At 51.1% G+C, this 14728-nt stretch overlaps 1 pseudogene; it reads right to left on the bottom strand.

The window, feature by feature from the left end:
• Positions 1 to 7509: 7509 nt before the first annotated feature.
• LOC107971552 (large ribosomal subunit protein eL37-like) lies at positions 7510 to 7828 on the bottom strand (annotated as a pseudogene).
• Positions 7829 to 14728: the final 6900 nt, after the last annotated feature.

Raw genomic sequence — 14728 nt, 5'->3', positions numbered from 1 at the left:
TGCCTGTGCTCATGGGGAGAGGCTGAACTTTTAAATCAGAAGGCGCAGGTTTGAAGCCTGGCTCCCTTGCTTCCTGGCTGTGAGAGCCTTGGATGCACCACTTAGCCACTCCTAACCTGAGGGAGGGAGGGAAGGAGGGAGGAAGGAAGGAAGGAAGGAAGGAAGGAAGGAAGGAAGGAAAGGAAGGAAGGAGGGAAGGAAGGAGAGATGAAGGGAAGGCAGGGGAGGGAGGGAACGAGGGAGGGAGGGAGGGAGAGAGGGAGAGAGGAAGATGAGCAGGGCCATGGGGATTCCGGAGCTGGATTCAGCCCCGGCCCATGAATCCCAGTGCTCTGTTGCCCACAGAGGCCCATGGATGAGCCTGTAGGAAGATCTAGCTCTTCAGGGTTTGCTGGTTGACAGAATGTCAGTGACTTACATTTACAAATGCTTTGGCATGCCCAAGACAGTTTCATATAACTTGATGAACTGGAAGAGCAGGTAGCATTATTTTTATACCTTCTCTACTCAGGGTGGACAAGTGGTGGTTGCCCCAGTAGCCATCCTATCCCCTCCCACTGGGCAGCAGCCATGCCCTGCAAATAGGAGAGTCCCACCCCAGTGCACGGGTCTAAAGGCAGTTTGATCCAGTGAGAGAGATGCAGATGGGGAATCCAGAGATCTGGGATCCAAAGTCCAGCTTGGCCATAGCTGGCTGAGTGACCTTGGGCTTTTCCATTCCCCTCTCTGGGCAACAGTTTCCTTGTCAGTCACATGAGGGGCTTGCGTCACTGATAGGTGATCTGTAACATTCTTCCTGGCATTGGGATGCTCTTATTTCTGAGACTCTAAATTGCCTGGCCTGTGAGAGGGCAGCTGAGGGCCGTGGACAGAGTCTAAAGTGAAGAGTACAAAGATCCTGGTTCAGACTTGGGCCCCGCTTAGTACCTCTGTGCCCCTCAGAGCTTCATTGTCCTCATCTACAGGATGAAGAAAAGTCATTCTTGCCCAAATTACTTTCCTGAGTGAATAAAGGAATAAAAGATGATAAAGCTGCAGAAAATGTAAAATGTTTACTCTTATTAATCATTTGTGAGCATCTGCTGAATCGGGGCATTGTGGTGAGAACCTTACATACTTTATCTAAGCTCATTACTGAGACCTAGAGGTAAGAACTATCCCCAGGGTTGTGCAGGGAAATGCTTAGCAGCCAGCCCGCCGGGGAGGAAGGTCCTGATTTGTAGTGTTTGCCCATTTCTGTGGTGTCATTGCTTCCACTTTGGCCCTTTCCAAGCTAAGCGGCCTCATGTTACTTAATGCAGAGCTGGGGAGAAATGCATACAATTGACTTTCTGGAGTGGAAAAGAGTCAGCTCCAGTGCATCACTGACTGTATCCACTTTATTGATAAGAAAGCGGATTCAGAAACATGTCCAAATTCACAGTCAATACTAGCAGAGTCAGGATTGAAACCCAAGCCTGACTGCCTGGAAGCTCAGTGGTCCCTGCTCTTCTCTCTGCTGAGGGTAACGAGGTGTACTGTGCTCATGGAGAGAGGCTGAACTTTTAAATCAGAAGGCGCAGGTTTGAAGCCTGGCTCCCTTGTTTCCTGGCTGTGAGAGCCTTGGATGCACCACTTAGCCACTCCTAACCTGAGGCCTCAGTTTTCTCATCTGTTAAATGGGAGAGAGTGAGTGCCCAGCACACACAGTTTCTCTGTGACTCCAGTGAATGTGGCCGTGCTTTGTAACAGAGAAACTCACTTCGTAAGCAACAGCACCTGGCGCCTCACCAGTGGTGAGGAGCTGCTCACCCAGGGAGCCTGTCTGCTCTGAGGACGCTGCTTCCAGCAGGACTTGAGGCCCCCAGCCCACCTCCCTGTGCCCAAGGATCTATAGCCGAAGGCCGGTAGCAATATCTCGGAGCTCCTGCTTCAGCCCCACCATGGAGCTCCCCTCCCTCAGTTCCCAACCCCTAACATTCCAGCACAAGTCCCTCCCTTCTGCCTCTCCCCAGGAGTTAAGCCCAGCAGAAACCAGAATGCTTCTCAGAGCTGCTGGAATCCTGTGCCCCATAAATCAGGATGCTGAGCTGTGAGACCAAAGGAACGCTCTGGAAAAGAAAGTCAATCACCTGATGATTGTTTTTAAATAGCATCTCATGAACTCAGACTTACCCATGGTATCAAACTGCCTTCCACCACCATCACCCCCAGTAAGGATATTTGGGGCTCAACCCTCCTTGTCTTGATGCTCAAGCAGCAGCGGGTGCAAAGGGCCCTGCAGCAGGGCCCAGGGCTCCTGGAAACCATGGCCTGCTCTGTGACATGGCCCAGAGGGAGCTCAGGTACCCTCTTGAAACCTGCACTCACCCGGACTGGCTGACTTTGACAGAGGGAGACAGAGGTCTTTGGGGAACTTTTGTAAGAGGGAGACATTGTGTTCTCTCTAGAAGCCAAGATTATCCCCAAATCACATGAGTTTACACACACGCGTGCACACGTGCCCTTACACACAAACACAACGTGTGCACATGTGCACACACATTCACCTACATGTGCGCACACTCCCATCTATTCATCCTGGAGTGCCCTGGTATTCTGGAGATGCACAGGTGCACGTTGTGATGTTGACTGTGGTTCTCAGAAGAGGCAAGAAAGAGATTTTGGGGTGACCCAAATCCCAGCAGAGCCCCTAGCAATGCACAAGGGGGAAGAGTATGGACTGGAGACTGCAAGAGAACAAGAATCAGGAGAAGGGATTCCTGAGTGAAAGAGGTTTCTGGAGCCACCTCGGGAGGGGCAGCTTACCTGCAGCTGGCTTCTGGGCAGAACCTGGGCAGCGGGCACTTTGCAAAGGGCAGGTTTGACCTGGAACAGAGAGAAACAGACCTAGAATCTGGGAAAGGGACCATTTTTTCTGAGCGACTGGGAGAACTCTGAGAAAGGACTGATCTGGCCTTAGATCAAATGATGGAAGGAAGCGCAGGCTGCGATGAGGTCTGGAAACCCCTCCAATGTGCTGGGACAAGCAACCAGCCAGAGTGGGTCGTGTGGGCCAAGGCTCCTCTTTGCCCTGGCTTGTGTGTGATGTCATCCAGAGCTTTCCTTTAAGTATATGCCCAGGGGGTGGTCTATACATAGATGAGCTGGGGATGTCAGGGTCAAGGGACAGGGGGTGGGGGGCAGGGGGCAGAGTTTGGAAGCTGGGGTGGCCCTGAAAAGTTTGTCATGTCCTCTTGGTATTAAGTGGGGTGGTAACAGGCATTAAGAGTGGTTCTCGCTGTGGGAACCTGAGCTAAGAAGAGGTGATTAGTGGGGTAGGGACAGGTAGTCTAGTAGGTCAGGTAGCATCAACTAAGGGACCTCCCAGGTGACATTGCCCTGGTGAATTGACCATTATCCCAGACAGGGCCAATCAAGCTCCAAAGAGAGGGGAACCTGCAGACCCTCCTTGGCCAACGTGTTCAACCCTTATGAGGGCTTGGAATGCCCATGCCCCACCTCCCAGGCTGCCTTAGCCTGGCACAAGACCCCCTAGATGGCTGGAGCTGTGAGTACGGGGTCTGTGCAAAGTCTTAGGGCCACCCCATACGGCCGTGGTGGGCCCAGTAACCTGCTCAGACCACGTTAGAGCATGTGGTCTGGTCCCTGGGGCATTTCTAGATTCAAGGCCTTCCCCTTACAGTGTTGGACAAATCCTGTACCCTGTAGCTCAGGGTTACCTTTTTCTCCTCCCAGATTCATCAACCCCACACCAGCGAACCTCGGTGGGTGCTGAGAACACTCTCAAAGGCATGGGTCCCACAGTTACAGACAGCCGCTGGGCCACCTTCCTCGGATGCTGAGCTTAAGTCTCTGAGGGCAGCTTCTGAGAATTGCCCCCCTGGTTCTGCCCAGGAAAGGAGCCTTGGCCTCTCCATAGGCAGATGTGGGATCCCTTAGAGATTGTGGCTCTGCACCAGCAGAAGGGTGGGGCTGGTGAAGGCTCATTAGACGTCCTTGTCCACCCCATGTGCTGCATAGATGAGGAGCCTGAGGCCCACGGAGAGGACACGGTTACTCCTGCGTCCCAGAGATGGGTTCAGGGCAGATCTGAGGCTGAACTGGAGCTCCTACTGCCCATCTTTTCTATCAAAGTTCATGCTGCTGTCCCCAAGACCCTGCTCCAGATACAGAGCTGCAGAAGCTTTCCTGAGCCTAGGCGAGGGCCTGGCCCACTCTACTTTCCCAGGATGAGCATTGGTGAGGGCCAGGGTGAGCTCTGGCCGAAGCAGGAAAGCGCTGTCTAAACACACTCTGGGGCCTGTGCGTCTGGCTGGCTGTCCCCCGGGCCAGGTGGGCCTCTGACACACAGCAGGAATTTTCCACTGGCGCATCCTCTGGCTGGTTGGGATCCAACGCATTTTCGAGCCTTTTTGTTTCACTCCAGTTGTCTCCCCTGCCCCATGAAGATGCGCCCTGGGGGCGAGAGCGTGGGGGCCGTGAATCTTCAGAGGCTTCAGGGAGCCCCCCTTCTATGACCCAGAAGCCATCAGTCAGTACCTAAAATACAGAATGAAGGAAAGGAAAATCACTCTTAATAAATCTACATAGATAGTGAAATTAAAGTTCAGAGAGAAGGTGACATGTCCAAGGTAGAGCCAACACAGGTTTGTCTAAGCCTGGCACCATCCTGTTCCCACTGAACCAGTTTCCCAAGGTTAAGAGCCAAGGTCACCGGAAGACACTGCAAGGGGGAGTTTCAAAGATGAAGCTGTGGCCAGGCGCTGTGGCCCACGCCTTTAATCCCAGCACTTTGGGAGGCCGAGGTGGGCAGATCACCTGAGGTCAGGAGTTCGAGACCAGCCTGGCCAACGTGATGAAACCCTATCTCTACTAAAAATACAAAAATTAGTTGGGTGTGGTGGTTCACACCTGTAATCCCAGCTACCTGGGAGGCTGAGGCAGGGGAATCATGTTGCAGTGAGCCGAGATCACGCTACTGCACTCCAGCCTGGGCAACAGAGCAAGGCTCCATGTAAAAAAAAAAAAAAAAGCTGCAGGAGGGAGCTGGGCCATCCATGTGGGGACACTGCCAGCTCACAGAAGTCCCTGGAATGGACAGCTGAGTGTGCCAGCAACGCACGCATCCCCATGCTGTGTCACTCCAGCCTGGAGGCAGCAACGCCAACAGCTCCTTCCCAAAGGCCAGGCCGGGAGGCCGGGGCCCACACTTTAGGAGCCTGTAACCCCTCATTCTGCATCACAGTGGTAGGGCTTTTTCCTGGGTTGGGGCCAACACATTTGACCCTGCATCCAGAGCATTCCTTGGGCAGCAATAAGGGCCTTGATCTGGAACCTGTGGAGAGGACAGCCTGAGAGGCTGGGCCTGCAGAGGGAGACCAGCTGGGCTGGAGCCTGAGTCTTCTGGGGCCTCTGTCAAGCCATGCAGGAGGGCCACAGGAGGCCACAGTGGGCAGGCACAGGATGCTGCTTTTTCCCAAGACAGTGTTCCTGGCTGGTGGTTGGGGAGGTACCTGTGCCTGCAGGGCAGGTTCACAGCCAAGGAGAGAAGACCAACTTAACACGCTGAATGACATTCTCTGGGCTCCTCCCTCGGACCCTGGAAATGTTTCCTAGAATCATCACCAACTGCCCAGAGCCTGGGCCTCCACAAAGCTGACCTCAGGGAGACTCCAGCCCATTCAGAGAGGTGGGCAAGTGGGGAAGGTGATGGCAGGAAGATCTGGGGTGCCATTTGGCCTGTGCAACCTCCCACCCCCATGAAAATTCTTGCTATGGTTTGAATGTTTCCCTCCTCTGACACTTATGTGGAAACTGTATCCCCAATGTGGCAGTATTGAGAAGTGGGGCCTTTAGGAGGTGATTAGGTCATGAGGGCTCTGCCCTCATGAATGGACTAATCCATTCATGGATTAATAGATTAAGGGGTTAGTGGATTAATGGGCTATCATGGGAGTGGGACTGGTGGCTTTATAAGAAGAAGAGAGATCTGAGCTAGTACTCTCAGCCCCTCACCCTGTGATGCCCTGTACCACCCAGGGACTCTGCATAGAGTCCCCACCAGCAAGAAGACCCTCAGCAGCCCCTCAGCCTTGGACTTCTTAGTCTTCATAGCTTAAGAAATTAATTCCTTTTCTTGGCCTGGCACAGTGGCTCACACCTGTAATCCCAGCACTTTGGGAGGCCGAGACAGGTGGATCACCTGAGGTCAGGAGTTTGAAACCACCCTGGCCAACATGATGAAACCCCGTCTCTACTAAAAATACAAAAATTAGCCAGGCATGATGGAGGGTGCCTGTAATCCCAGCTACTTGGGAGGCTGAGGCAGGGAGAATGGCTTGAAACCGGGAGGCAGAGGTTGCAGTGAGCCGAGATTGCACTACTGCACTCCAGACTGGGTGACAGAGCAAGACTCCATCTCAAAAAAATAAAAAATAAAATAATAAATTCCTTTTCTTTATAAATTACTCAGTTTCAGGTATTCTCTTTAAAGCAACAAAGAATGGACAAAGACACTCCTACGGCCGGCTTCCCATTGACCAGCCCAGCATTTCCTGTGTTAGAGAAAAAAGTTTTTCCATGGTCAAATAAATTTGGGAAATCAGGCCAAACCCGTCCTGATTCCCAAATGTATTACAAATTTCCTTCAGATCTTCTAGACAGCGGTTCTCAAGCAGGGGTGAATTTGTCCCCTAGGGGACACTTGTCAATGTATTTAGACATTTTTAGTTATCACAACTGGGAGGGTACTACTGGTATCTAACGGGTAGAGGCCTGGATGCTGCTCAACATCCTGTAATGCACAGGACACCCCATAACAAAGAAGTATCCAGGCCCAAATGTCAATAGTGCTGAGACTGAGAAACTTTGTCCTAGAGTGTTGCATAGAACTCCAGGGAGGTGTTCAGGGGCCACAGTGTAGAGAACATTTGTCATTCTTTCGGGCCACCCAGCATCTGCTCTCCCTTCCCATGTTTGAGGATTTGCCCCATGTTTTGAGCCAGAAGCTGAACCCAGAATGGAAGCTCTATGAAGCCAATCCACATTGTCCCAGCCTCTCTTGCAGCTAGGTGGGAGGCAGGTGACCTCCCTCCACCAGTCACATGCATTTTCCCCAGGATTTGGATCCAAAGCTCACGATGCAGAAAAGTGAGACTATGCAGGCCCATTGTGTAGCAGTGAGGGAGGTGGCAGCAGCTGTGGTGGCAGGGGCTATGGTGGTCCTAGAGGCAGGGTGGATGGAGCTAGTGGCACAAGCTAAGGTGTCTATGCAGCAGTAGGGTCTTCCCAGGATATATCATACAATGTGACTTTGGGTGTTGCTCCTGGCTACTTTGCCTCTGACCTTGATTTTTCTGACCCCACAGGAGATTCTGTGAGCTACCCAAGATCTTTAGAATAAATCCTTTTTAAGCTTAAGTTAGGAAAGTCGGCTTCCATTGCTTGCAGTTAAGAACTAATTGGGTGGTACTGAGTTCTCCAAGTGTATTTGGGCACAGGATTCTTTTTTTTTTTAAACCAGAACATTTATTGCATGACTAATCATTGAAATTCTTAAAATGAACTGGATGTTGTGACAGCTGCCCTCTTGGGTTTAGGTGTTGTTCCTTCATGGAATCCATGCCTGAATGTGTGGTATATAATTTTTAGGTGCCTTATTCAACCGGTCCGGGTGGTATTTTGTCTTTTAGCCTTGGCACTCCAGTTATACTTTCTCTCGCACTTGGCAAGGTAGCCACATTTGCCACAGGTCAACTTCTGAAGGTGATAGGCCTTACAGCCACAGCAGCGGCACAACATGTGTCTTATTGCAACGCTTTCCAAACGATGATGTTCCCTTCATCATCTTGCTTCTGTGGCCGAGACCAGAGAGCAGGCACAGGATTCTTTCTTTTGCAGAACATCTCAAAGAACCTTTGTGCTATGAGCATACTTTAAGGTATATTGGCCAAAATGAGAGTCAAATAGGGATTCCCATAACCTCTGCTCCTGCCAGACCAGACCACTGCAATAGCTCCACCTCCAGCAGAGGTCCAGGACCAGTGAGGACATCAGCATCTCTCTGCTGGTTGTAGCTGAGTCAGGCATACCCTGCAACTACCCTCCTCTTCTGTGCCATCAAGGGCTGAGAATAACTGCAGCTGGCTGCAGCCTCAAAAATCAAAACACAATCAAGGTGTGGAAATGATTGGGCTTATCAGAAGAAGGTGGAAGAAACTGGAAACTCTGACACCTGATTGGGGTGATGATACTGGCAAATCAGAGATAGGTTTAAAGAGAAACTTGAGGTTTTAAGAATTTAAGAAGTCAGGAGGGAAAAGAGGGAGACTTTTGGGGAAGGTCAGATATCTACCTAGAAAAGAGTGAAGCTATTTTAGGGGATTTTATATCCGGACTTCATGGAAGATGTTGAGCCCAGTTTCAGATATGTTTAAAGAGAGCAATTTTAAATGACATTCATTTATTTACTCAACAAATATGTATCAAGAACCAGACATTAAACAAGTGCTGGGGTGGCAGTGTTGAAGAAAGCAGGCGTAGTGACCTGCCCTTACCCTCCTAGAGCCTGAGATCTAGTCGGGAAGGCAGATACCCAGTCCTTAAGATGCAACTGATCTTTCCATTATAATGGTGTTTCATCATTGGGGAAGAGAGTGAGAGCTGGGGGAATATACGTGGTGTAACCCTCTTTGGGGTCATGGGGGACTTCCTGGGGATGGGACCATCAGAGGAGCAGAAGTGAGCAGATGGGAAGAGGAGTGAGGCTGGTGGAAGAAGGGTCTATGTTGGGGCTGAGATGGAAGGAGTATGGAGGGTTTGGGTCCTGAAAGAAGGCTCCGGAAGCCCAGGGTTAGGGCAGGGCAGAATAGAGGACTTGAAGCTGGGCTGGAGAGGTAGGCAGGAGCCAGATCCAAAAGGGTCTTGCAGGCAATTTCAAGGATCCAGGTCTTCATCCTGAAAGCAATAGGAATAATTGGAGGGTTTGGATCGGAGCCATGTGACACAAGGCTGAGGGGATCTGAAACTATAAAATCGGATGTGGCTTCTTCACCTCACCTCAGGTGGGGATTGGGGTCCAGGTGAACTAAAAAGAGGGAGGCAAAAGGAAAAGGATGGACTTTGGGAGGCACCTACTGTGTGCTCAGGCAGCACGCTGGGTGCTTTACATGTGGCGTTGCATTTACAGCAGAGCTGAAATAACCAGAAAAGCCCTGCCCCACTTAAAGCTGGGGTGCTTGTTTCCCCCCACCCCACAATGAGTTGGGTGTTCCAGGCCTGAAGGCTGTCAGGGAGCTTCTGGGAGAAACAGGCAGGGCCCTTGAGAAGCTGGAGGAGCAGGAGGGGAGGAGGAGAAGGAAGTAAGCAAGAGGAACTGGCCCACATAGCCAGAGCAGCTCCAGAGAGCGAGCTGAGAAGGAAACTTAGAAACCGGCAGCTCCAACTACCCCTTTTACAGATGAGGAAGCTAAGGTCCAGGGTTCAGTGGCAGAACTGGAAATAAAGCCCAGCTCTTTAGCTTCTTTTCTGCTGTTCTTCCTACTGCTCCAGGTGTGTGCACAGGTCCCTGTGTGCATGCACATGGGCACGCTGTGTGTGTGTGTGTGCGCGCGCACACACATATGTGGCTGAGATGAGATCATCTGTCTCTCCATCCATCCGTAATCCAAGATGGCCATGATGTCGACATGAATTAAGATGTTTATAGAAATTTAAAAAAATGCTTAGGAAAGCAGTTAATCTATATGGGGGTGGGGGGATCCAGTTTCAGAAGGTGAATGTCTTGATTTTTTTTAAATCCCTTTTCTGTTTTATTCAAAGAGGATTTGTTGTTCTCAGCCCCAGCTGGGAGCTTAAGAAAACAGATCTGCGTTTTTCGGCCTCGGTCTATCTCTGAAGCTCTAGGCCTCTTTTATTGGACCTGAGGACAGGGATGCCTGGAACCTGGTCTCTACTCAAGTCAGCTCCATGCCTCAGTTTTCCTCCATACAAAGGCCTGGGGCTTCCCTTTCCATCCCTCTTCCCAATGGTTGTTTGTCCAACCCAAGAGCAAAAGGGCTCAGACACAGAAGATGAGAAGCAGGATTCACAGTTGAAGTTGGGGGACCTGACCTGGCAGCTGAGAGAGGACAATAAGCTCTGAGGGAGGCTCTGAGGTGTAAGCAGAGAGAGGGGGAAGATACACAGAGAGCAGAGTGTTGTGGAGAACTCACCAGGAATCCCATCTTCCCCATCTACTGTGTGGGTGAAACTTGGAGTGACCTTTCCTCCTTGGAAAAATGGGGGTGGCTGTGGGGCCACATTTGCACTGGCTATGCTCTTACAGCTGCTGAGTTTTGGGGCAAACATGAGAGTGTATTTCTAAGGTCAGCATTGGTAGGTGGACAGAGGCCTTGGTGTGGTCATCTGTGGTCCCCACCAATCTACATCAAGCCACTGGAGACCAACTACCTCCTGGGGTCCCAGCCCATCAGACTCAGTAGCTTCCTGGCCCCAAAAGTCCCGAGAGAGAATTCCCCTTTGCAGAAGGCTGGACTCCCCAGGGTAGCACAAGGTAAGCTGGCGCCCTCACCCAGGGCTAATTGGGTTCCCAGAAATTTTGACTACAACAAAAAAGCAGGTCCCAGTTCCTCCAGATTCCCAAGGTCAACACGAGTATCTGCTCCAGTCCACGGCCCTGGCCTTTGCCTGGAATACCATCATCCCTTTGCTAGGCCTCAATTTTTCTTATTAGGAAACTCAGCAATGGGTTTTGAGCTCAATCAAGTGTTGGCGCCATCATCATGTTAGCCCTCTGCCCTTCCCCACTCTGGGCCTCTGTTCTGTCACCCGTTAAATGGGAATTCAGCCCAGATGACCTCCTGCACCACATGCAAGTTCCCTTTGGTGCTTATTTCAAGATTCTAGACTTCTGAGTCCTGCTAAGGCTCTTGCCTGCCTCTCATCAACTCAGTCCTTCCACAGCCCACCCCCCAACCCCAGGTTAGATGCTAGTGAGGTCCCTCATTAATCTAGTTGACAGGCCTTGAACCTGCTTCTGTTTGTCAATTCCTTCCTCCCAGCATGCTGGTCCAGAGCCCAGCAGCTGGGGCCACTGGTGTCAGGATTCCTCCCTTGGCAGTCCCTGTCACCCAGGCAGATCATCTAAGCCTCAGGCTAGCTTCCTTCCCGGGCTCTGGCATGGGTTGGTTTCCAGCCCTTATCAAGAAAAGAGGGAACAGAGGGCAGTGGCATGCCAGTCCTACTGTAAGGACTGCAGCTTCCCTTATCTCCCTTCATCTTGCCATCCTCTTGAGGCAGATGGGGCCAGGAACCCACTTTAAGAAAAAGGGGCGGGGGCAGACCCCACCCAGAGGTGCCGACTCCAGAGCTTGAGCTCCTTCCTCAGCCTTGTGCTGCCTCCTTAGATCTCCTCTGGGAAAGCAGGGCACAGTTCTTTGGCCAGGAGTCCTGCCTTAACTCAATTCATCAAATATTTATTAATAGACCAGAAGGTTTGCTTGGCATGGTGTTAGGGGACAGAAAGGGACCACAGAACCTATGGGGTGATTCCCTTCCAGCCCCTGGGGTGGGCCTCGGTCCCTCCCCCAGGGCAGTGTCAGGCCATCATCAGATACCCATGGGCCTCTGGCAGCCACTTTCCCAATTGTTCTTTTGGATCCAGCAAGTTACAGCTCATTCCTTTGGCCCACATTGTTCCTTAACGACATCACTTTTTCCATCTCCCGAAGGCACCGTGCCCTTCCGCCTGAGCACTGCCTCCCAGCTGATCTCCATCTCCCTGACGTGCTGTACTTTCCATGGATCGCTGGAGGGCATCATCTCTGGATCATCTGAGATCTGTGAAGCTCAGAGCCTGAGTACCCCCAGGCCTCCCCATGGTGACCCAACACCATGACCAAACTTGTCCATTTAGTTGGATGATCCCTGTTCCTTCAAATCACTGGGTGCCCTGGAGACACGGATCTTCTCCAGGCACCCGGCTGAAAGCCTCAAAAGCATCCTTTAACTTGTGCACAGATATGGGGATCCTTATGAGTCCCTGCTTGGGCTGGATGTCAGGTTGGGCCATGGACAGCTCTTCCTCTCCCTCATCTCCACCTCGCATGGGTCACTAGCACATCCACTGGCAGTCTTCTCTCGCAGTCCCTTTGCGAGCTCAAGTCACTTGGCATCACCCACAGCTCTACATACTTCCTATGCCAAGTTAAGCATAGGTTCCTCCTGGGTGAATCCAGGTGCTGGGTCCTGGCCCTCCCAACAGCCTTCCTCTCTGAGCTACTCATTCATGCATGTGACCAGTATTTTCCTAAGCTCTCACTATGTGCCAGGCCCAGTGTTGCCAGCACCTTCTGTTTTACTCCCTGTCATTGATAGCTCTGGTCCCCACCATTTTCTAGTGAGGGAGTGTGGCACAGATGGCAAAGCACACACTTGGGAGTCAGAGTTATCTGGGTTTCAGTCCCGGATCTGTCATCTGTTTGTTTGTTTATTTGTTTATTTATATATTTATTTAAGACCAACTCTCACTCTGTCACCCAGGCTAGAGTGCCGTGGCGTGATCTCGGCTCACCGTAACCTCCACCTCCCAGGTTCAAGCGATTCTGGTGCCTCAGCCTCCTGAGTAGCTGAGATTACAGGTGCCTGCCACCACGCCCGGCTAATTTTTGTATTTTTTTAGTAGAGACAGGGTTTCACCATGTTGGCCAGGCTGGTCTCAAACTCCTGACCTCAAGTCATCTGCCTGCCTTGGCCTCCCAAAGTGCTGGGATTACAGGCATGAGCCGCCGAGCCTGGCCATGTTGTCTATTTAATTATGAAAACTTAGACAAGTTGCTTCACTGGAAGCTTCGGTTTCCTCATCTGTCAGCTGGGAATGCTGCCATTGCTAAGGTGGTTGGGAGCACTAAGTGCATTCATATATGTACGTGGTGCGATGTGTATTTCTGGCATGAAGGCAAGAAAAAGGCCGGTATATTTGGAGGAACTGCAAAGAATACAGAATGGCGGGTCTAAGGAGCCCTAGGGGAGCAATAGGGCGTGCAGCCGGAGAGGCCAGCTGGGTCAATGGTGCATGGCATGGAGGACCAACCGAGGAACCCAGGCCAGGCAGAGCCAACAAAGCCAGGAGCTCATCATGTCATACCCCTGCCCAAGCACCTTCATGTCCCCCAACTGCCTCCAAGTGGCAGTACAGGTTTCTTTGACCAAACCAACCCTTGAGGCTTTCCAGCAAGCATCCAGTCTAGCCTTCTCTCCCAACACACTCTGAAGAAGATGGGGAATAAGGTGGCATCTTCTTTACAGTCTCTTTCTCGGTGAATGGTTAGTGCTGGGTGTGGAGGAGCAGGACAGCCCAAGCCTGCCTCTGTGCTCCGGCTCCCACGTCCTGCCTCCTTCCTTTTCTTCTCCTCTGGGCCTGATCCAGGAGAATCCGCTCTCCCCAGCCCCAGTCTCTGAATCAAGATTGCTTCTTGCCCCCTACCCCACCCCCATTAAATACCACCCAAAGGCTGTGTGTGGCTCAGCAAGGCCAATGGTTGCCAATCAGCACCAGGGCTCTTCTTTGAGGACAGACGGAGGCTTTGGTCTAATTACATGGGCACCAGGCATCTGAGATCACCAAGGCCAGGAAAAGCTGAAAGTCAGGTAGTTCCCACTGTCTGCTCCAGCAAGGCCAGCTGGCTCTCAAAACCATCAAAACAGAGAGAAGGGCGAGGTTGGGGAGGGAGACCTGAAGCCCAGCTACTAATAACAGTCTCACCTTTTAACAAAATATTATATTAGTTTCACATTCACACTGGCAGTCTCCCCACCCCTGTGTGAGGTGGGCTATGCAGACATTGCTCTCTCCATTTTCTCACTTATAGAGGGGAAACTGAGGCTCAGAGAAGGGCCATGGCCTGCCCAAGGTCACCACAGAGGCCTCTTGACTTCTGGTCCCTTCCACTGGGCTGCCCATCTGCTGAGTTTGGTTCACATCAGTCGTTTGGTACTGATCCAGAGTTCTTGAACTTCTGTTTAAAATTCCCCTTCAGCATGGGAAGGGGGCAGCATTCAGAAAATCTTCCAGGGAGTTCTTCCTCTGGAAAAGGAGAATGCCACGTGAAGCAGCGTGGATAGAACAGATGCTGTCGTGGCCCACACCTCATCTCTTTCCATCTTGCTCATCACCCTTCATTTCCAGGGACCCCCTTCCCGTTTGTTAACACTCTAACATGACCCACCCAACTTCCTCGACGAATCTGGGACTCTGAAGCCACTAAATCATGGTCCAAAATATCATAGCTGTTTTTGGGGGAACACACATTTCATAAAATTTCTAGAGGAAAAGAAGAATACTACCAGGACATCTGTATTTTTATTTTAAAAATATGTTATTTGAGTTATTTTTTAAAACACAGTCTGAATAATTAGATCCTGTAGTGTGTGTTTTATGTTTGGGGATTTCAAACAGGTTTTTCTCTATCTGGTCAGCTCACTTTAACCTGAACCAGAATTCAAGCCAGCTGGGATGCATAGACCAGAGTTTCAAGATTAGAATGGATCTTCTCTAGTCCATCCTATTTGTTTGACAGATAGGGAAACTGAGGCTCAGAATAGAAAAGTGCTCTCCTCAGTGAAATTCAGCTCCTTTGTGGCAGAGCCAAGCCTCAACCCAGGTCTTTGAGTCCCCCTTTGATACTGTTTCTACAGTGCACTGTGCTCTGAGATCCAGGAAGCCTGTGGAAGGGGCCAGGGAACTGCT

Source organism: Pan troglodytes, chromosome 12 (assembly GCF_028858775.2).
Source record: "Pan troglodytes isolate AG18354 chromosome 12, NHGRI_mPanTro3-v2.0_pri, whole genome shotgun sequence".
In the NCBI taxonomy this organism is placed as follows: domain Eukaryota; kingdom Metazoa; phylum Chordata; class Mammalia; order Primates; family Hominidae; genus Pan; species Pan troglodytes.
This window is presented reverse-complemented; position numbering and strand designations above follow the sequence as displayed.